The following is a 23,618-nucleotide window of genomic DNA, read 5'->3' on the forward strand; positions in this document are numbered from 1 at the left end:
CAACCTGCGGCAGTGTTATTCCTAATGCACCCCTGGACAGCTTGTTGTCCACCAGAACCCTCAGGTCCTTCTCTGCAGAGCCACTTTCTGCTGGGCCAGCCCCCAGCCTGTCCTGGGGCGTGGGGTTGTTCCTCCCCAAGTGCAGGAACCTGCATTTGCTGTTGTTGAATTTCAGACAGCTCTTTGTCCCCCTCTCCAATGCAGGAAGGTCCCTCTAAAGGGTGCACAGCCCTCTGGGGTGTCAGCCACTCCTCCCAGGTTTGCATCCTCAGCAAACTTGCTGCAGAGGCATCTGCCCCTTTGTCCAAGCCAGTGATGAGTAAGGTAAACAATACTGGGCCCAGGGCTGAACCCTGGGGGACACCAATAGTGTCTCAGACTGGACTCTGTGTGACTGATTAGGACCCCCTGGGATCTTATTTCTTGAATATTTTATACTTGTTCAGCATGTGTAATTTAAGGCAATATGGGTGGAATATATAAAGTCTCTAAATCAGGGATTCAAAAAAGGGATTGAAAAGAACAATTTTCTGCCTTTTGTAAAATCCCCAGCAGCTTTAAAATTCAGTAGTAAGACTGCTTTTCAACACCAAACTTTCTACACTGATTTGTATTGTATTTGGAGGAACAAAATGGAAATAAAGTTAAGTTCAATAAATGTGAACTAAATTAAGCATGAAATGTTCTGCAACAGGAATACTGATACTGAAAATAATTTTAAATATCCAAAATTGGAAACCAAAAGTACAGGATACATATTAATAATACTGTAGTATGAAAACAAAGAAAATCTGTTTACATTAATTAAATCATCCTTTCTCATTATTACTTATTATGTAAAGATTGTATGATTGATACCAGTAGACTTTTTTTCTCTCTTTCTCTGTTCTGAAAACCAGTGCACTTCTGCAGCTGCACAAGGTCAGACCACAGGTTTGTCTAGTCCAATAGCTAGTCTGCAGCAGTAGCAACCAGAAAAATCTTATAGAAAGATTAAGAGAAAATGGAAAATATTATAAAGCAATTTTCCTTTTATATCCTATCAGTTTCTGACAATCATGAGGATTAAGAACTTCTGAGCTGCAGGTTAGGCCCAAGACTCATTTTTAATAGCTGCTGAGGGACTTTTCCCCATATACCAAACTAATCCCTTTTTCAATTCAACAAAGAATTTTGTGACATTCTTTTGTCTGAATTGAGCCTGTTATCAAATAATTTCACTGGTTATGACCAGTTTTCTGTAGCAAAGGAAGTAGTGAATAATCATACTCTATTCCTCTCTCTTACCCACACATGAGAGAGTGATGTCCTGTCTCAATTGTCTCTTATCCAATAAGGACACCTAATTTATTCAGTCATTCCTGTATGGAAATATGTTTTGAGTCACTCTTCTTGGTCACTGTTTAGTTTCCCTGTATACCTTCTAAGATGGGAGGATAATAGTTTTCAAGGGGTAGAACTCCTAGGGAAGGTGGTGTATGTGTTTACAAATCAGGTGTTTAGTCTCATCTTGTCATCTGAACTCCTCTTTAATTCATGGACACATATTAGCATCTCTAGAATTGTATCATGTGGACATTTTTAAACAAGGTGACTTATTGCATTTATTTTGTCTTTTTTTTTCCCCTGAATGTGGCAAAAGTTGAGCAAATTAATTTCTATCCTAGAGCATTTATGCAACTGACGTGATGAATAAATTCTAGCCTGGTTTCAGTGGTTTTATAAATACTATCTACATTTACCTTGTCTTTTGACAGCTACCAAGTGTTGAGTGGTTTCCAGCAGAATGAGTAGCAAAGGTGTGCTAATTCTATAATTTATTCTTGTTGAGATTTTGTTTGGTTCACCTAAAAACAAGACAACAAATGGGTGCAGTGTCAGACATAATTACATATCTGTAACTGGAAACTGAAAGCAAGATTTCTTTGTAGTATCCACCAGAAATTGCTTATCAAAATTGCTAAATGCATTCTATATTATTTTATGAAATCAATCCCGGCAATATTTTTGTGACAATTTTTGCATGTATTTATAAGAATATTTTTTTTCTGTACTGAATTTCGTATCAGTAATTACTTGTTTTCATCAAGTATTTGGCAGTTCTAAAATTATCCAGTTTAGATTTGTACTTGCTATAATTATATATCTCAAAACAATAGCAGCAACAAGCAAGGAATTCTAGAAGCAAGACAAACAAAAATACAAGATGTATTCTCTCTTATATTGTCACATGAATATTCATATAAAATCCTTATCGGAAAAATGTTATTTCTTTCCTTTTATAGATAGTTTGAAGGAATTTCCATGGCTTGCTGACTAGCTTGTCTGCAGCCTTAATTTTTTTTTTTTTTACAGAGCAGGGGAGTAGCATCTAGGGGACAATTTCTGAAACTGTGAGAGGGCTTGGTGGTCTGTACCTTTCAAACTTAAAGCTGTGCTTATGTGGACACATTTATTTTTCCTCAGCATTTATTTAAGAAGCAGCAACTGAAAAGGAAGGCTTTTGAATCATGTTCTGTCTGAGTGGTCTTTGGATACTAAAGGACTCCGTAACCTCCTTCCATTCCATGATCATCTAATCTAATCCAATCCAATCCTCTGAATTGAAGTCAGGGTGTTTGCTGCTGGATTTTATAAAGAAGGGATGTTTTGGAGAAGAGAAACATTACTGAGTTCACATGTAATTTGGTTTGGGGAATACAATCTTGCACAAAAATAGTATGTGGAATTTTTAAATACTTTGATATTAATTTGAACTATAATCCAACTTCTAATGCATTCCTTTTTTTTGGTCTTTGCAGAAATGATCTTTGCAGGTAAATGTAATTTTATATGCAGAGAGGATTAGGGATAAAGCAGGCTAGACCAGGAGTACACAACTAACAATTTTGTTGTCATTATTATTGTTTTAAACAGAAAGTATTAGAATGACATTGAATGTATCTGAAACAAATGAAGGACAAAAAAGAAGTACAAATTAATTATGATGTATGAATGGAAATAAAGTTTCTCTGTGTATAGATGCATTAATTTGACATTTTAGTTTTAGGGTCATTGAACCACGGTGGGTTGAAAGGAAAGTTTTATTTTTATAGCATTCTTTCTAACAAAATATTTTCTGATAAGGCTTCCAAGTTCAAGTAAAATAATCAAGAAAGAAAATTATAAGAAACTCAAAGGGACTATTACATATTTTATGAAAGGAAACAAGAGTCATTAATTTGAGAATTTGCAATTATTCAGATACAGTTTTCTTTTTCTGTAAGACCCTGGACATGAGCATAGTCAGTTCATAGAGAACATTCACAGGTTCCATGAGTGAAGGAACTTAGAGCATGCTATACCTTTAAAGGCAAATTAAAAGCATTTCTGATCTTTGGGTATGAACTGGAGAAGGACAGCTTATTAATTTCCAATCTTCAAGATATTTTATGAAGTGAAAAATTTGAAATATACGCAAAGAAGAAAGTGCCAAGATAAAAGTGAGGGAGATGTTAAAAAAGAAACTTTCCAAAATACAAGACCTATTGTCTTTTAAGACAAAATTAGAATACATGTAGTTTCAAAGGACTGTGAAGGTTCTATATAGGTTTAAGCTGTATTATTAAATTCTGGTCATTTATAAAAATAATGCAAAATAACACTTCCCTATTTTATTGCAGGAATCCTTGATTTTACACTCTGAAGTTTTTCCCATTAGGTCTATCAGACATCCACCTATAAACTTCTATCAGCTTCCCCTGCCCTCTTTGGTCACTCTTGTAATTGTGGATGCAGAATGCTCATCTTATCTTGGAAATGAGGTATGGTGCCCATTTTGGCAGCAGTAACTGGACAAAATCGTCATTCATTGTCAACATGACTTTTCAAGATTTCTGAAGATATTTTCAATGTATTTTTTTGTGATTTTGATAATGAACTGAAGTCAATTAGATTTGACTGTCTTGGCAGAACTCCAAACTGCTTGGAAAATATCACTAGCCATGAGTAGTTGCTTATGCATTGAAGGGAATAGAAATCTCTTAGTCTGCTTTCTATGATTTTCTCACTTATCTGACTAGAAATATGCTTTTACCACTTTTATCTTATGCTAAATATGACAGCACTGTTTGTCTTAAGTATCTCTTAAGCATTTCTTAATACCAAGTTCCCTAGAACTCTATCACATCAAGATTCCATTTTTCAGAAATTAGGTTTTTGCACTGAATTGGACAAATGCGAGTTAAAATGTTGTTTGTGCTGTTGTGGATACTAAGAATAAAGATAGCTGCCTTTAGAAAATGAATACAGCAGAAACCAGGAGATCATTTATATGGCTATGGAATGGTCTACGGGAGAAAACCCCTATTATATAGTGACTACTTAAGTTACAGATGAGTATTGAGTCATCTATGTATTTACTGGTGGCAAAGGTCTGGAGAATAGAAAATTCTATTTCTAAGTGGTAAACCCATAGTTTGATATTTCTATTGTTTGTTTATTCGTGCCTATTTTTTCCCTTTAGTTTGGTGTTGGATTGCTTTTTCTGTTTCATAGAACACTACTAAATGAGTTGATATGAAATACCTCAGCTATGCATTGGCCACCTCTGAGACCCTTTCACAACACATGGTCTGGCATTATAAAAATGTCTTTAGCCTTGGACTCACAAAGCTTCTGACCAAAAACCTACACTTGATTCTTTTGAAGTCAATATAGATTGGTATGTACCTATACCTCCTAGCTTTGTGCTATGACAGGGAATTAGGTCACATCTGGATAACAGAGAAAATAAATACGTACCATATTAGTGGTCTGAATTCAAGAAAAAAGAATTGCACTTTACAAGAATTAAGACAGCAGAATATGCAGAATAAATAAATTAACAGAAGTATTAGACATATTAATGGGATTTCAAAATTTTTCAGACATCCTTGCATCTTGTATTATTATTGTGAGAAACTGGAATTTCTGTAACAGTCTACTGGGACACAAGAAAACAAAAAAAAAATCAGAACTGTAGCAAAGAGTCTGAAATGCAGTGTAAAAAAAAAAAAAAAGAAAACATTGATCAGTACTGAACAGTTTTCCTGTGTTTACAATATGAAAAGTGATGCCAAAGAGATTTGCTGCACAGGTGTCCAGATTAGTCAGGAATCTAGAGTTCCTCTTTCATCAACACAGAGGAAGAAACGCTGTAAGACTCCAGCCTATCATACCTATATTAGAAATTTATTTTAAGAAGGGATCAAGTCAATTGTATACTTGATTTCACTGACCACAAGGAAATTTGCTTAACTGCAGGCATCTACATGGCAGATGTCCAAGTTTAGTTACCTGAATGCCATTAGGATTTTTGGTGGGGGTTTTTTTTGTCTGGTTTTTTTTTTGTTTGTTTGTTTGTTGTTGTTTGTTTGTTTTGGGGTTTTTGTTTTTTAATTTTACAAATTTAATATAAAATAAAATATTTTATTTGTTCAGGTTCTTTTTCATGATTTATTTCTCAGTCTTCCAGTCAGTTGAAAATATCTGTATTATAATCAAATTTCTAGCTGACAGTTTCATATATTTCAAGCATACGGGAGACTGTATTAAGAGAGAAATTCCATCCAGATTTTTGAACAGTTTAAGTTCATACTTTTTCCTTAACTACAGCCAGCTGGGGATGTGGAGGGAGTGAACCCAGGGGAAGAGGTAGAAAGAGTGCAAAGCATACTTCCTAGATCCCTCATAAATTGTTCAGGTGATGAACTTCCAGGGGTGTTACACTCAATTTCAGGCTGAATTTACCTAGCTTCAGGTTCTTTTCCTTTGAAGAATTTTCTTTTCCGTCTCAGAGTACAGTTCTACTGCAAAACACTTGATATGCAGTACTTGTAATAATTATACATGATTTCTGAACATTTCATTGAATCTTAGTCTTGAGGCAGTATGTTCTATCTACAGTCCTAGTCAAAATTAGTGTGACACAATTTAAATTCTCACGTTGAACATAGTTGGATTTTCTTATTTTTCTGCTAGTAATTGAAATAATATTACTATTCCATTTGACCACTGTAAATTATTTCTCATTATAATAAAAATTGGAGATTATAGAGGATAAATAAAAAACAGATGATATTTATATTTTTGATCTGTCAGAAATGCTAATGATAAAATTTTAATGCTTTGGGATTCAGAGAGAGAAAAATGAAAAAAAAGAAAAAAAAAGAAAGTACTATTTTGACTAATTTATTTTGCCTAAACATTTACCTGGTTAATTTACCTGGCTAGCTTTAGGATGTAGTTGAGTGCTTTATCTCTCTTTTTTTCTTTTTTAAATCTTGGATCTTAGAAATTTCTCCTAATGATAGTTACACTAAAAGTAGCTAGCTTGAATAAAATATTTTTTTCCAGAAGTCTATATTTCCTGTTTAAACAACTATTTGGAAGTGTTTTGTCCACCAGGGTACCTATCATCTAGTAAAATATTTTTGCCCATACAGACTTCATTGAATTACATTGAATTTACTGTGCATTTTCAACCTGAATTTATTTGTCTACTTTAGTCACACCTAAACATAAGAGCATTGAATTATCACCAGATTGTCTCATTTAGGTGGCTGTTGAAGTGCACCAAAAATGAATAATTTAGGAACCAGGACTAATGTTTATTTTCTACTTTTGAGCATCAAAGCAAATGAATAATTTGGATTTACAGATTGCAATAGCAAGGTCAGCAAAGATAAAGACAATTTCAGTGTTTATAGAATTATTAAAAGATTATGCGTTAATACGGGATGCAATAGAAGGAATGGAAACAGAGAAAATTTGAAAAAAAGGAGGTGATATTAATTTAAAACATATCCTGTGCAACTGACCAAATGTTGTAAGACTCCCCTATACAGAAATGCCATTAAATTTGCTTAGACTAAACACCTAAAGTATTTAAGGTGAACATAAATCACCCGCTGGTAGAGGTAGGGTAACTGTTGATCAGCATAGAGAAAATTAATCAATTTTCACATCACTGATTTGCCAGCTTGTGTCACACTGCTTTCTTGCAGAGACTTAGTGGCAGATCAAGGCAGTAGGGAGATTCATATTACTGATTCTTCATTATTTAAATAACATATGGGAACATAATGAAAACTATTATCTTTAACACTTAAAAGTAGACTACAGATGTAGGACTAAAACCAGTGCATATTTTTTGGTGCCATTTCCCTGATTTGTTGCCTCCTCATGTCTGTATCTGGTTTCAAACTGGTTCTATGTATTTATTACACTCAAGCTTAAAGTTGTTCACTTTGAATTTGATTCATCCTTTCATTTATCTTTGGTCTCCTCTTCTATCCCATAATGCCCATATGGAATTACACCAGTGTGAAATTTGAGCTAAACAGCAGTCATAGAGATGCTATAGCTCCTTTACAAGAATGCTGTGTATGGAAAGGTTATACTGGAATTGTGCAGATGTGGTAATCAATAGAAGAATTATCTCTCACCTGAAGAAACCTGAACTCTTAATGGTGCATTGTACACCACAGCTAAATAGATCTTTCATTCCCAGCTCTCCTTCTTTCACTGCAGTGTTCCATCATCCTTCCTGTTTAAAACTTTCCTGTGAGTTAAGCCTATTTTCATGTACTTCACTTATATAAATCAAAAATTAATTCTTACTGGTTATTGGTTAAAATACTGAGGGAAACATACATGGTTTCAGTACTTCTTTTGTTGAATTTTAAACGTTCTAGTGCTAATTCTGATGATATTCAAGGGGAGTTGTTTCTTTTTTTTTTTTTTTTTTTGCTGACAGAGACAATTTATGATGGATAATTTACATAATTACATGATAAATCAGATCAGGGTATGCTTTTATTGGGTTAAGCAAAACTATATCAGATACATTATAAGGGAAGAAGAGTGGTTGTGTTACCTAGCTAGATTCAATTTTATATGCATTTTAATAAAAGTAAGTTGTGTTTGCTGTTTTCCATGTGTGGAAGCCGCAATAACTCTAAAGAGAAAGCACAGATAGTAAATTGCTGCCAGGAACTCTTCGTAGCAATTCAGACCACTAGGTCTGCCAGGTGATAGGTGATAGCAAACCTGCTTTCTGTGTCATCTGCTAACACTGTAAAGTTAAAAAACACCCCCCCACACACACACACTTTTATATCCAACAAACAAAGTAACCAAAATAAAAATAAGTAAATCTCATTCAAATATAATAACATTTCTGAGGAATTTTATATATGGCTTCAGAGAAAAAGGTTTTTGACCTTTTCTGGCTGGTAACCACTCTATTCCAACAGAGGGAAATCTTCCTTAAGGACAGGGAGAAAAGGAAGAGACTGACAAATTCACTGGGTATTTTGTTGCAAAGGTACCACTTTTCTTTTGCTGTGGGAAAATATATATATAATATCTGTTTTAACATTTAGAAATATAGATGGATTCAAGAAGTCTACTCTGGACCTGAAGGCAGGGATGCATCATTGAGTTTGTTTGTTTATAGAATGAAACATGAAGCCTTAGAGAGCCTGATGCTGAAACTGTCAGTGTACCATGAATCACTGGTGCATAGGATAATGCATTATTTTTATATGCTTCTCCCTGAAAAATGACAACAAATAAGGAGAACAATTTAGCCAAATATGGAGGACAAAAGCCAAAGCTGAAATATTTCGCTACAATTCCTGACGTCAGCTGCTTTCCAAAATATTCAGATTTCAGAGACACTAACAAAAGCACAGTCTTATGGTAATGGATTGTTTGAATATTTGGTCAGAATTCCTTTGGACTGACACAAGGTATGGCAGTCTGTTAATTATGTGCTCAATTATTCAATTGTAATATATGAAGAATGTTTCTCAGTCACAAAGCAGCTCAGTGATTTTTTATCCTAATAAACCAGGCTGTTGAAGAGGAGCAATGAGCTAGACTGCCAGCATGCACAAGTGGGTAGCGTATTTTTTCCACTGGAGGATTCTTCTATGAAATAGTAATAATAAAGCTATTGCAGAAAGTAGAGGTATCATATTGCATTTTTCACTCTTCTGTGGGATTTAGACCATTGCTGTTGCTGTGATGGTCTCTGTTTCAACTGTGTAAGTGATTTTCTTGCCATGCTTCCCCTCTTGTACCATTGGTGTAACCTTGCAAGTGAGTAACTCAAGTAACTCAGTATATCAAGTCCATTTGAGGTAATCTCTGAGCTGTCTGATTGTACAGCGTTCTATTGTTGGTACTCAGTGCCTCATTTGGTAGTTTTTCTCCACAGATTTGAAATACACAATGCAGAAATTACATTATTTCTAAATATATCTTCTGTTTAGCTGTAATCTTCTGAGCTAATATGATTATTATTATTCATGTGAGTGAAAACAGAATGGTCTCCTAATCCTCATAAATTAAGAAACAATGTTTGTCTCACCATTTATTACAGTGTGTTTTTAGCCTAATAGCATGTGCTGTAGGTTGTATTTACAACTTTTAGAGCATTTTGAGTAATTCAAGTAGTACCCCTGTGACCTGTTGAGTGGCACTTTTACTGCAGAAGATGCCTTTAGCTCTTTCTGATTTGCTTTTAAGAACAGCTCCCTTTTAAAATATTAACATGTTTACAAGGCCACAGCTCTTTAAGCTGTGGTAAATCGAGATACCCACAGACCAACATAGGCAAAATATTAATTAATGTCAAAATTAGATGTGAGAAACTCCTGCCTCTCAGATTTCTGTCTGATCCATGACAGCAGGTGTCCCTTTGGAGCGCCACAATTCTGAAAAGGATTCAATGACAGATGTCAGGAGTTTGTTGTTTTTCAGGAGAGCATTATGGAAAAAGTGTGAGAGACTGAAATGTTATGGTTAATGGCTTAAACACTGTTATGAAGAACTTTTTGCCCATTATGGCAAAATTGTATAAAGAAGCTGCAACTACCTAAACCCACACTCACCTGAATATACCTTCTGACCGGAACTTTGGACTGTGAGTTAATCTGCCTAAGGGATCTTAAGATAAGATAAAGCTAACACTAGATCCAATTATCTCAGGTCCAGGGAGAAGTAAACACAGCTGAGGGAGAGGAGTGTATCCACAAGGAAAGCCAAACCCAGCAGCTGCCCTGAAAATCATCTCTGGCAGGGTTCAGGGTGAGGAAGGTCACAGCCCACGGACTCATCTGCTGAGGGCAGGTTTGCACACTCAGCCCCCCAACCAAGGGGGAGGAGGAGAGTTTTGAGTGTGTGGCATAACCTCTGGGCTCAGGCAGTGACCACCCACCCTCCCTCACACAAACTGGCTCAGGTGCAAACCCTCCACCACAGCAGGGCCACATCCTCAGGACATGCAGGTGGGAGGCAGCTGAGGAGGAGTCACAAAACATCAGAGACACTCAAACCACCCCTGAGACTGATTGCACCTGGCTGAGGATGGCTGCACGTGACACAAAGTGATGTAACCCATCCAGAGTCTGTTGAGAGAGACTGTGTCAAACTTGCCCTCCCAAGGGAGGTACCTGGGCATTCCCATGTGTCCAAACATATATCAATCCATTGGACTCTATGCTTTGCAGGACTCTCACCCCCAAGAAGACCAGAAGAGAAGGATCAACAAACAGAATGCCATGGGGATCCATGGATTTTCTACTCAATATATTTCTCTTTTACTCTCTTTCTCTTGGCCACTCTCCCTTTTTCCATTTTTTCCTCTCTCTCTCCTCACATTTACTGTTAAATAAAAGCCATGCTATTTCCATTGACAAATGGTCTCCTTTGCACCTTAATTTGGGCAGAGGTATTTCTCTAATAATTTTAATAACCAGATCACAAGTCATTTTTCTTTAAAGAAGTCTATGCAGCAGCAGGGGTACGTGTTGGAAAATTCTTATGATTTCAGTGCAATGGTCCTTGATCTCTATATCTGTGATGAATATTCTTGTGCCAGGAATTGCTTCTTTATTTACCTATGTCAGTGATTAATATGCAGCAACAGATGTCTTAGTTTTGAGAACAAAGATTGTGTGTCAGAGCAAAGAATGATAAGGGAAGTACATTATTCACATATTTGAGACCCTCCCAAGGAGAAGAGATTCATCAGAAGTTCCAGAACCATATCCAAATACGTCCATAGAAATAATTAGCATTGTAATGACTATGTAATACAAATGTGATTATTGAATATGTATTATTTTCAAGAATATAACTTGTTCTGTTAGGTTGCTGAGTATGCATTGCTTTATGAGCAATCCCCATACTTCCAGCACTCTTAATAAAGTAATGTTGGCTTTCTAACATGGCAAACTGGTTGGAGATTTATTTCATATTTTTCAGTGACCAGAGGAGGAAGGAGGCATTGAAATGTGTGAGATATTTGAGAACTAAATATTAGGCTGGCAAGTGTGTTACAGGGCAGTGAAGCCGTGCCTAGTGTTATTGTTAGTGGCTGTATGGAGTGTCTTCATGATCACTGGGTGATTTGCTTTACTAGCAATTGCTGTCAGTGGACATCAAAGAATTTGGGACAACTGGCATTTTCAGAAGAGATAGGTAATTGAATAGGCTGGGCAGTATGATAGGAAAACAACTGGAGAGCTCCTAAAAATATGTGTCCTATTACATTCACATTGTACATTTAAATAAGATCTCTCCTTGCAGCTATGAACAGGAGTAAGATTAAAACAAAGATTTTTCTCAGGTAGTCTGTATGCATTAAATATTTAGTTCATGCTCACTTGATTTAACTGAGCATTAAAAAAGAAGTCTTTTGATAATGAGAGGAAGATACACTGAGTAGACAAGAAAGGATTTGCAGGTGAACATTGTGCTGTTTGTTCATCTGTTATGTAACTAAGAATATTTCTGAAAGTTTGAAAAGGAGATGGCCTACAAGGCCTTAAAAATAATGCATGCAGAAATTTAAAATCTCCATTAATGCAATGGTGGGTATTTGGTTCATCATAACAATCATTGTGACTATAGCAATAAGACTGGTTGTTATTATAACACATTTTTAGTTTCAAGCCTTTGGAATTTTTGCAATTATGTTGAAAGCTCAAGACAGCCTTAATCAACATAAAAAAGATTTCAAATCTGTGTTTAGCCTTTCAAGACTGTGTTTGAGCGATTTACTAGAATGTTTAACTTTCAAAGAGAGTGCCCATTAAGAGCATTAGTGGGGGAGTGCATTGATTTATCAGCTCAAATTCTAGGCTTGAGTGAACTCAGGGAAAAAAGAAATGAAATAATTCAAATAGCAATCAAAATGAGAAAAAGCTACACTTTAATACTTTTAAAGTGTAAAATCACCACTTTTCATATCTGATCACTTTTGTCAATTTAAGAGAACTTAAACATCACTCACTTTGGAATTGATATCCACAGGATCAATTCATCAGCAGATAAAGAAGAGCAGCCAGTAGCATGCTTCAGTGAGAGTTTTCAAATGAAATTATTGCTCAAATAGACATGGGAAGCAAAATAAGACCTCTCAAAGTTGGAAGATGAATAGACAAGTTTACAGTTATTAAGTAGATTAATCAACTTTCTTGGTAAAACTGTAGTTTATAAAAATTACTTCTGAAGGAAGGTAATTTAAAAGAAAAATCAACATATTTTAGTATTACTTGTAAAGTGACAGGACAGACTTTTTCTTTTTCCAGCATTAGAAGTTTGATCTAAACATATCCAAAGGAAGCCTGCAGTCTTTTTTTCCACCTCCAAACTGATAAAATTTTTTTCCCTTTATTCCATATGACAATTTGGGATTTGTGTTGTTTACATTCCCCAATTTGTTATAAAACTTATTGTTTCACACTTTAACATCTATAATTTAATTTTTGCTGATACATTTTTCAACCTCTCCCTTAGCTTGAATCTCATTATATTCCCCTTTTACCAGGGGGTGGATGGTCCTACTTGTCCCTTTACCAGCCATGAAAGGCTGGTAGGCACCTGAGCCTGTCCTTGTGACCATATCCCTCCCTCTCCACATTCCTGCAGGGGTTCACCATCTGTGGTTCCACCAATTCAGTGCTGCTGCACTCTATTCTGTTTCAATGACATTACCTGCCTTCACTTCAACACCTGTATTTCCCCGTTTGTTTTTTTTTTTTTCTCCAAATGCCTATGAAAGACTTATTTCTTCTCATTTTCTCTTTGTAATTAGACTAAAGATTTATTAGCCAGGGACTGTTTCTAATAACATACATGCACAGTGACCAGTTCAATAAGGTTCTTATTGCTGTGAGAGCTCTCTGCTTTATGCATATGAGCCTGAATAACCCATTCTGTAAAGGCACACCAGACTGCAGAGCAAAACCACATAAAAATATGAAGTGGTCAGCACCTGTGCCACTGCCTCTGATCCTCCAGTATGAATAACCAGGTAAGCTATCATGGCTGGTGGTACTTAGCAGGTCACCAGAGCAAGGCTTGGGCTCACTGCCAGATCTACTGCAGTTTCTTTTCAGCTCAGCTGACACTCCTATCCATAAAGATGCTGAAAAGAAGTAAAAAATAACAAATCAAATAATTAATTCTTCCTGGACTGGAACTGGATGATTCCTGAAATGATACTGTTGTGTAAGTTGAACTTCACTCCACTTGCTGGCTGATGCAGAAAGGATGTACAGACAAGGTCTTTCTATAAGTTTGGATTTCTGTCACTATGAAGACATCCCTTCTCCTTAAGTGTTGTGAGGGGAAGGAAAAGGAACTGAATGTTCCTGCTGCTTTAGGAATGAAAGAAAACACACGAAGGAGAACCTTTTGATGCTTTTTGGCCCTACTTTGCAGCTGAGCTTATATGCATTTGGACTTGATATTTCCTTTTTCTACTGGGTGTGGCAGCACCTCTTCCAAAGATGCCCTAGAAGAGAAATAAAAAACAAATTCCATATATCTGAATACTTAAAGAAAAATTTTCAAGGTGTTGCTAAGGAAGTGGATATGAAGATAGGTATCTCAGGCTATTTCTGCTCAGAGATGGTATTCACAGGTCCTTCCAACCATTTGCTCTCCACTCACTTGTGTTTAAAAGATCTCCTTAATTCTTTTGAGTTTAATGCATTTTTAAATCATCTTGGTAAGACAAAGCTAAAAATGGAGTTTGCTAGCTAATGAATGTATCTTAACTCTTATTAGTATCTTGGCACTCTCTCTAGGTTGTGAATCTGTTGGGACTAATTTACTGGGGCCCTATTATTGAGGTATTAATCATATCAGACTTCCAGCCATGTCCATCAATAGCTCAAAATAAGTATAACATTATTCTTTTTCACATGCAATGTCTCCAACTTTCCAACTGTCAGATAAGAAAGAAAAAAATTATGTGGCACTCCTTTGGAATTCAAATGTAATACCACATTCATTCCCAATCTAGTACATTTAAGACATTGTGAGCCTAATTCCCTGCGGGAGTATATTAGTGCAGCTTCACTTTTACCAACAGCAGGCTCTGCTGATTGATGTCAGCTGAGAAACTCTGCAAGGCACAAACGAGTAACAAGCACAAACCTCAAGAAAATACGACCCTTTCACCTCTTTGCCTTCATTTGTGAACTCCAGGTTAGGGGTCCTTGCTACTCTAATGCTGACTTTTTCCAATGAGTTTTGTAACACCTTTCCTAGCCTAGGAGATTCTCTCTTTTCTTCCATGGTGGAGGAAAATTGTTCAGAAAACACTTCAGGGCAGGAAAATTTAATCTGTCAAGTCTGCAGATGGTAGGGATATGTTCAATGTTTATAACATTCAGAATAAAGTTGTTAGTGATCCTCAAAGTTAGAATTATACTAATCGATAAATAGTAATATTGTTTTAACTACCAAAAGATTTCCCTCTCTTTGACTCTTTCATTACTGGTATTATTTGTCCCACAAAATTTCATTTGCTTTTGTCATTTACACAAACTCTGTGACAAAGAACCACAACTCTTTCAACAAATAAATTACTTTACCTCCTACCTGCTGGCTTTATTTTCCCACAGATCACACTCATCTCTAATTCCTGTGGTTTAGTTCAGTCCACCTGTATTCAATATAGCACTGGGTAGCACACTGACCTTATGATATCTAATCTCTTAGGCTGATCTGTTTGCTCATTTTGTTTATGAGGGTGCAAAAGACTGGAGTAGCATGCTGTTGGTGCTGTCTGTGCAGGCTTGCTATTATGTGGTACTTTCCTGGCCTCACACATTACTCAGGTGCTAGCACAGAGCAACGCCTCAGAACTTTTACTCCTCATTGAACTGAGATCAAAAGCCCTTTTATTCTTCCAGGGGAAACTTGTCTCTTGCTCTACTACCTTTTATTCACCACAAGGCAGAAGATAGGTTTGTACATTTTAGTTCTTCAGACTTTACCTCAACTCAGATTACTACATGCCAAGATTTTTTTACAACATGAGGCAGCTCTACTTCTACTCTGTTAAAACTCATTTTTCTCACAAGTTATACACAAGACAACATGTTTTTAAAGGTTTCTGCTAGGAGAAGCAGCCATTTTTAGTCCTGAAATCACCCTGGTGCCTTAGGTTGTATTGTCAATGTCTGAACTGACCCCATCTTTCTAAGACAAACACAACCTCAGCAGCAGCTACCTCGCTGGGATACACACTTCGATAGGTCTTTCTAGCAGGCAGACAGCTCCTATCTGGGTCACCCATACCCATCATCACATGCTACCACTATCCATGATTATATGGGAAAAGAGCATTCCTTTGTCATGCTTTCCCTGGCAATTCAGGGCTACAAATCACATTTGTATAGTGATGCTCACCAGAAAGGTTCTGTATCTGTGAAGATACAAGCAGCTGTGCCTACACACTACACGCTAGTGAAGAACTCTACATGACTCTGCAGGTGCAAATACAGAGTAAATAGTGCATTAGTGCACTATTTACCACCTGGCTTGTCCTTCCTGCAGACAGGAAGAGGAAAGAGAGTTTATATTAGTACACATAAACTTGCAGCAAGACCCATCATACACATAAGTCCCAACTCTGTAGGTTGGACTTCCGCATTTATAAACTCCATTATGCACTGCAGTTTCCTCATCCATATCCTACATTCCTTCTCTAATAGTCAACCTCTCCTTTCTTTTCTCTCCCTCTTTTCATTCAACCAGTGTTTTTTCCCACTTTTTTTTTTCCAGTCTCCTGTCCCCCCTCCATCTTGTGCTAAGTCCTGTGGTGCAAGGACTCTCATTTTCCAGGGTCAGGTTCATCCCGGAGAATTGCTTTTTTTAATCCTAAAACCAATGTTTATCTTTTGTCTTACAGCTTTTTTTTTTATTCCTCCCACTTTCCTCCTCTTTTATAAGCACTTACCATCTCCTTCTGGGAAGTGTTTTGTGTTGCCAATAAAGTCTTCCTTGTCTGACTGCAGCATTCTGCTCTTCTTCCTCCTTAGGGAACTGACCATGCTTCCATCCCAAAAACGTCAAGAAGATACTAATTTTTCTTGCAGACACAATGCAAAAAACCATGAATTAAGAAAATAAAGATGCTGCTGGCACATCACACACCACCTGTAAAATTCACAGTTACAAGATCCAGCTAATACAGGTTGGTCAAGTCTGTTGGTGTATGAGCAAGTCCTGCTGTGCCACTCAACTGCTTGCTGCTTTCAGTCTGCGGATTTGGGACTTAAACACAAGACAGTCTGTGCTGCTGCCCCCTGACCTCATACCTGTCTGAGGATGCAGGTGCTTTGTTCTGCAGCTGCACAGAAGTGTGAGCCAACAGAGATTCAGTCTGGACAACTGGGGGGTTTGGGCTTCAGCATGAACTTGAAAGCAAGGCAACATGACAGCAAAAGACACCTGAGGAGGGAAATTTCCTGCATGACGTATGTGCTGCCTCTCTCTTCAGTTAATCTTGATGGGAGTGGTGGAGTAACTAATCCAACTGTGAAATGGTAAGACTTTTTGTATGTCTTCTCAGATACTGGAAAATAGATGAAAAGTCAAGCCAATACAAATGAATTACAGGATAGGTGAGCTTGATATTCCTGTTCCAACAGAAAATTATATACCTGTCAAATGCTGACATGACAACCCTCATTTGTATGTAAAAGCAAAACCATCTCTTAAGCTATGAATTTCTGAAATTAATTAAGTCATTGGAAATTAAAAATATTGAACATATAAACAAAAGATGCAAAAAAACCCCTTTTCAATATTTTGACTGGCCATCTTCATGTTTATTAAGTTTCTATTGAATGTAGAATTTTGGCTTAGAACATTTCCTGTATTAAAATTCTGTTATTGAGAAACTACACAGTAGCCTTTGGCATCAGTGAGTAAAATTCATGTATGTTATAAGAAAAGGGCAGATTGACGGATAAGAAGGAAAAATATTACTTATTCTATGTTAAGATTGATCAAGTGTTATTTATTTCCTTTTTTGTTTTTCACTTCTACGACTTAGTCTTTGTAATATACAACTGTATGATGTCTACAAATGAATTTGTGGTTCGCTAGTAATCCTCAATGGATACAATATGCATGCAGTGCTTCTGAAAGACCTCCACTGAAACCATCTCATTAAAGTTTTCTCTTACATTTGTCCAATTTTTATTAAACACATAAAAAAGACCTCTGTCATTCTCAATGCTCCTAGCTTTTATCTAAATAGTTGAGTACATTGTTCATGTTTTCTGTTTCCTTTGTACCTGGTAATCTGATTTTTAAAAATGCAGCGTATTTTAATTATAGAAATGTGTGCATATATGCAAGGGAAGATAATAACTGCACTATAGTAGAAACTTGTTAATTTGCATTAATAATAGGGAGAGCTATGGTGAATTACAGAATTTTGCAAATTAGCATCAAAGTGAATAAATAATGAAAACCAGAGGGTAGTTAATCCACAGAAGTTTCATTAATTCCTTTTACGGGTTGTTATTTGGCTATAATTATCTGCATTTTTTTGTATTTTTTTTTATCAATAGCTAGTGGAATACCTGATGTGTTATGATGCTAAAAATTATTTCTGCTCCACAAAGTTTACAGTCAAGAGAATACCTGCAGAAAAACAAGTGACCATTCTGGAAAATACACAGATGAGCCTGACCTGTTATTCGTCCTCATCATCATCCATATCCATTGCTGAGTTCTGCCAGCAATGAGCATGATAGTGTTTGTATGCATACTGGAACACAACCTATAGAAAGAAAGTTTTTAAAGAAGATACTTTAATGAAAGAAAGTGGAAATTAAATAGGAGAAATTGAAAGGAGTTTTGGACTGTTCATACATAAGTGGAATGCAGATTAGTGAGGTTTTGATCTATGATGCAATTAAAATGAATCTTATCAGAGTGCAGTTTCCTTTAAATTTAAAACAATTCAAAGGTGAATATGAATCTACCTTTTAGACGTTTGCAAATAGGTCCTTATATTCTTAAAAAACTGTAACCGATTGTGTTTTGACTACCAAAGATGATATTTCATGCTAGTTTTTACAGAATCCTAGAATGGGTAAGGTCACCCAGTCCGACCTCCCTGCTCAAGCAGAGTCATCCTGGAGCACATTGCTCAGGATTGTGTCCACATGGCAAGTAATGGGTTAAACAGTAGTGGGCTCAATATTGAACCTTGGGGAGCACCACAAGTCTTCAACCTGTGCCACTGATAACAACCCTCTGAACTCTGCCAGTTCTCAATCCACCTCGCTATCCACTCCTTCAGCTCGCCCTCCCCAAGCTCACCCAGGAGGTTGTCATGGCAAACCCTCTTGAAAGCCTTTCTCAAGTCCAGCTAGGCAACTCTCCTCAAGTCTCCAGCCAGTATCCCATCACGGAAAGTAATCAGGCTGGTTAAGCATGACTTCCCATTGGTGAATGCATACTGAAGGCTCCTGATCCCCTTCTTGTCTTCTACATGATTAAAATGGCCTTCAGAACGTGGTGTTCCTGGTGAGGCTGACTGCCCTGTTCCTCCTTCTCTCCCTTTTTGAAGACTAGGGTGGCATTTACTTTATTCCAGTCCCCCTCTCCTGACTGCCATGACCTTTCAAAGATGAGAGTGCCATAACAATGATGTGCGCCAGTTCCCTTGGCACCTTCTGGCAAATCCCACCAGACCCCATGGACCTGTGGAATTCAAATTTGACTAAATGGTCTCTAGCCTGAACCTCCTCAAACAATGGAATGTCACCCTTCCTCCAGACCCTTTCCATGGTCTTCTGAGTCAGGGATTCCTGAGGGCTGGCCTTGTCGGTGAAGACTGAAAGAATGAAGGTGTTCACTATCTCAGCTTTCTTTGAAACTTCTGCTGCAGAGTTAGTGGTGGGTCAACACTTTCCTTAGTTTTCCTTTTGTTATTAAAGTAAATTACATTGAATTTGAATTATATTCAATTAATTGAAAAAGTTCTTGTTGTCCTTGACATCCTTAGCCATATTTAACTCCAAATGAGCCTTGGCCTTTCTCATTTCATTTTTGTGTACTCTGATAACTTCCCTGTATTCATCCCAGGTATCCTGTTCCCTACACCTTATGTTTCTCCTGCTTATGTGTGAGTTTTCATAGAAGTTTCCTGTTCAACCATGTGGGTCTCCTGCCTCTTTTGCTAAATTTCTCATCCATTCTCTAGGACACATTCCCATACGTTTTTTCCAAGAAGATTCCTCAAGAGGGCAAAGTTAGCTGTTCTGAAGTTCAGGTGTGTAACCTTTTCATTTCTGGGCTCCTTGCAGGTACTGAACTCCTAGATCTTGTGGGAGCTGTAGTCAAGGCTTCCCCTAATGCTCACATCTCAAGACTTTCCTTGTTTGTCACCATAAGGTCCAGCAGCACACATCTTTCTGCGCTGACTCCTCTATCACTCGTTATTATCTTTTAAAGTACATGAATTGTGGAGAGAAAAAAGTGACAGGATTTATTTTGTTTTTACTAGAGTGTAAAAATTAGGGTGGTAACATTACAATAAATTCCATATACTGCTTCAGTTACATTGGCAGCGCACATTCAGTCCACTTGACTGTGTCTGCCCCAGAAACGATTGGTGCACTGTAGTCAGTGTGATGTGTCTAAACTAGAAGTGAATGTGGCTATTTTCCCTTTTGGTGTAAATTTTGACCCAGATACTGTGCAGGGGCACAGCAGGTCACAGTAGTACAGATGGTGTTGGCCACACTGTCACACAAATGGCTTTGTAAGTCACCCCTACCTTGCTTTCAGCTTGCCAAACAGTTGGGCTACCTCCAGCCTCCAACTGCCAGCTGCTCCATCAAACCTTCTTCTTCCTGACTGTGGATTGTCAGGACAGAACCTAATTGAAATAGAAGCACAGAGAATGTGAGGAAGGCACAGAGACCTCTTCAGGTGATCCCTTGTTCTGCTAAATTATCTAGTTCTGGGTTTGTTCCCAGGCAATCCCAGGTCAAGTACTTTGCATACATTTTAGATAAGAGCCGGGCTCTCCTGAGCAAGCTATGCCCTTCTGAGAAAACAATCATGGAATAGTTCAAGGGATAGCTCACTTGGGATTTCTGTTCCCCTATGTAGGATGGGCAAGAGCATTGGTAGCACTGTTTCTATGGAAACACCTTACCTAGTTACTGCACAGCTATGAAGTATTAGTTACCTCTGTAATTGATGTGGGGCTTTTTTGTGGGCTGCTCCAGAAAAACATGGCACATGTTCGTGATAAATGTCCTCAGGGTGTTCTCATCTGCATTATCAAAATGCTAGCTACTATTTCAGCCAACCTGGTCACATTTGAATAAATTTTAGTGGTCACTGAAGTACAAACTTTTACTACAGCGCTGTTGGATACTTCACTGGTTGGCATCACACTGGTTACTTCATGCAGCTATGAAAATCCACTCTGATAACTTTAAAGTGATGATTATAACACATTTCATTTGGATTTGGGCATGTCTGTCCTAATCTGGGAGGCCAATGAACTTTTCCAGCAATTCTGCGACCACATCCTCCCACAGGTACAGGTTCTGCTGATACAATTGTCCTTTGTTTGTTTGGAAAGCAGTGTGTCTCTTTTTAATTGCCATAAGTGGTGTGCACCAGAACTGCTAGTTGATGAATGATGAATCTGTGAGACTGAGTGTGCTCTTGCAGCTTCTGTTCTGCCATCCCCTACTCAGAATGGTTCCACCCTGATTACCCTGATGCATGAATTCATACAAGCAAGGGTACTCCGTGGAGCTGGAGAACAGACTATTTAAAAAAAACACTTTCACATCTAAGTAACTGCAACATTAAGTCATTTATGTCAGTATGGGTAGATAATGTATCTGACTTTGCAGTATGCTGGAACATTCTGGATTATTTGTCCAAGTCGGCAGCAGCTGTTGAGAAAAAGCACCTGTGAAGAAACAGTACCTGCACTAATATTTGATTTATCTGAAAATGGATCACTTGAACAGCACAGATCATTAAAACGAGATAGCACAGAACTAAGTACTTGGGAAGATGGGAAAGAGGTGCAGTGCAGGAACAGATATTAGGTATACAGAGAGCTATTCAGGGTCCAGCTGTAAAGGAATGAAGGCAAAGCAGGATGGGATTTATTATAGCTGGATTTAGTTCAAGGAGCTCTCTCTCTGGTAAGATGTTAATTTCACAAAAGATTTCATGAATCTCAGTCTCCTGTTAAACAAAATAGCAGTCAGAAAATAGAGCAGATGCAGTAAACCATTAAAAATGGAGTCTCATTTGATATGGATTTTTCTTGTTACTTTAGTGTCCCACTTAATAAAAAACCTAATATGGAAAACACTATAAATATGTCACTCATCATAAAGCTGCTTTAAACAATGAGAATGTAGTGACATAGCAGGATGAGTGTAGGCACTAAAATAACATACACAGTAATTCTGCTCTCTCACCCAAGAGCTGAAGAAAATGAAGTGATAGTAAGACTAGAATGGTTGCAATAATTTTTATTTTATTCATGCTCCACTGAAGTTTGATGCACATGCTCCTGCCTGTACTACACATTTGTGTTAGGTAACTGGCAGTATTTTAGTAATAGGAATAGATATGTATGAATGCAAGATTAAAACTTCTTTTCTTTTCTCAATGCTAGTTATATTTCAAACCTTCTCGTGTCTACTCATGTCATAGCAAAATGTAACTCTCATTTTAGTAATTGTGTTTTTCATTGTCATCCTACTTGTTTTCTCAGTGTACTTCCATGTTTTTGTCTTTGATATTTTATTTCAACGTGTTTTTCACGACACTTCATCTCAATTCTTTTCAGTAGAGTATCTGACATGGAGCTGTTGCCTCTCTCTCTTCACATCTTTTAATTTCATTCTTTCTTTTCTATTATTAACTTATTCTTTACCTTATTTTTCAGCCTTTTTCCCTTTGTTCCTTCCAGTCAGCTCTTTATTTATACTTCTCCTTTTTCCTGCTGAATGCTCTTTTTCTCTCTTGACTCCTCTCTTTTCTTTTCCCATTAGTTGCTCAGCCAGACATTTCTCATTTGTGTTTTCTTCCTGCTCCATCATTTGTTAGATTTTATACCTATAGAAATATCCTCAAATATACCAAAATGGAGGGGAACTCATAAGCAAATGGTGGAGAACTGGATAACTGAGAAAGGGGAAAAGGACAAACCATGAAATAGGAAAGTATGGTGGTTTACAGACAAAGATGGCCCATTTGGTAGCTAAATGGCATTGCCTGACACATATCATTGAAATCACTGTAGCTTCCTTTCTGAGAATGAGGTCTGGGTCTAAGGTTAGCCCAGCTGGTGGGATCAGGGTGCTAACGACACCTGGGTTGTGGGTTTGATACCCTCATGGGCCATTCACTTTAGAGCCGGACTTGATCCTTGTGGAACTCTTCCAACTCAGAATACACTGTGAAATCTCTGCAGTGAGGTGGATGGCTTTATCTGAGATGAGGGGCACAAGGTTGCTCTTTCAATAAGCTCCATGACAAAAGTTGAGACATTTGATTTTTTTTTTCCTTCTTAAGCTGCCCACAATACCTCTGAATTTTTTTCTTATATGCTTTCCTTTGTGCAGCTCAGTGTTTTGAACAAATGCAATACCTGTCAGTGTTTTGTCAAAGTTTCATTCCAGAAACCACTTTGGTGGACAGCAAGGCTCTGTTAAACCTGGTATGTGGTATCGTGCACGTTGTTTTATTAATAAACTTTTCCGAGAGATTTTCATAGAGCTGGCACGTAGTACCTACCATATAATAGTGATGTCATACAGCATGGCATTTCAGGAGCTGGTACAACAGCCAAGTATGGCCCAATTAGTGCAGTAACTGTGTAGCAGCGGAATCAATGCAGAAATCTCTGATGGAATTCCTGTGAGGGTAAGAAAGGGCAAGTAAGCAGGCATAATTTATTGCTATTAATCAGTAAACATTATTTGCTGGTATAACATCTTCTCAAGCAGCCCTAGTACAACATATGCTGCATTAGTAGCAGATGTCACAAATTCTGAGGTTTTATATAACATGCACTATCTCTACAAAAAAATTGGAAAATCACTTCCTTGTGAAAAATACCCATAGTGTAGCATTTCCTCTGCTCTTGTTAGGAAACTTTGAATACTAGTACTGTATTTTATTGGGGACATAGTCAACAGTGCTAGCCAAAACCCCAGTATACGTTTAAGGTTGAAAGCAGATCTAATATGTCACATTGTGGAGGAAATACTTTCCTG

The sequence above is a fragment of the Fringilla coelebs genome, assembly GCF_963513975.1.
Source record: "Fringilla coelebs genome assembly, chromosome: 5".
Classification (NCBI taxonomy): domain Eukaryota; kingdom Metazoa; phylum Chordata; class Aves; order Passeriformes; family Fringillidae; genus Fringilla; species Fringilla coelebs.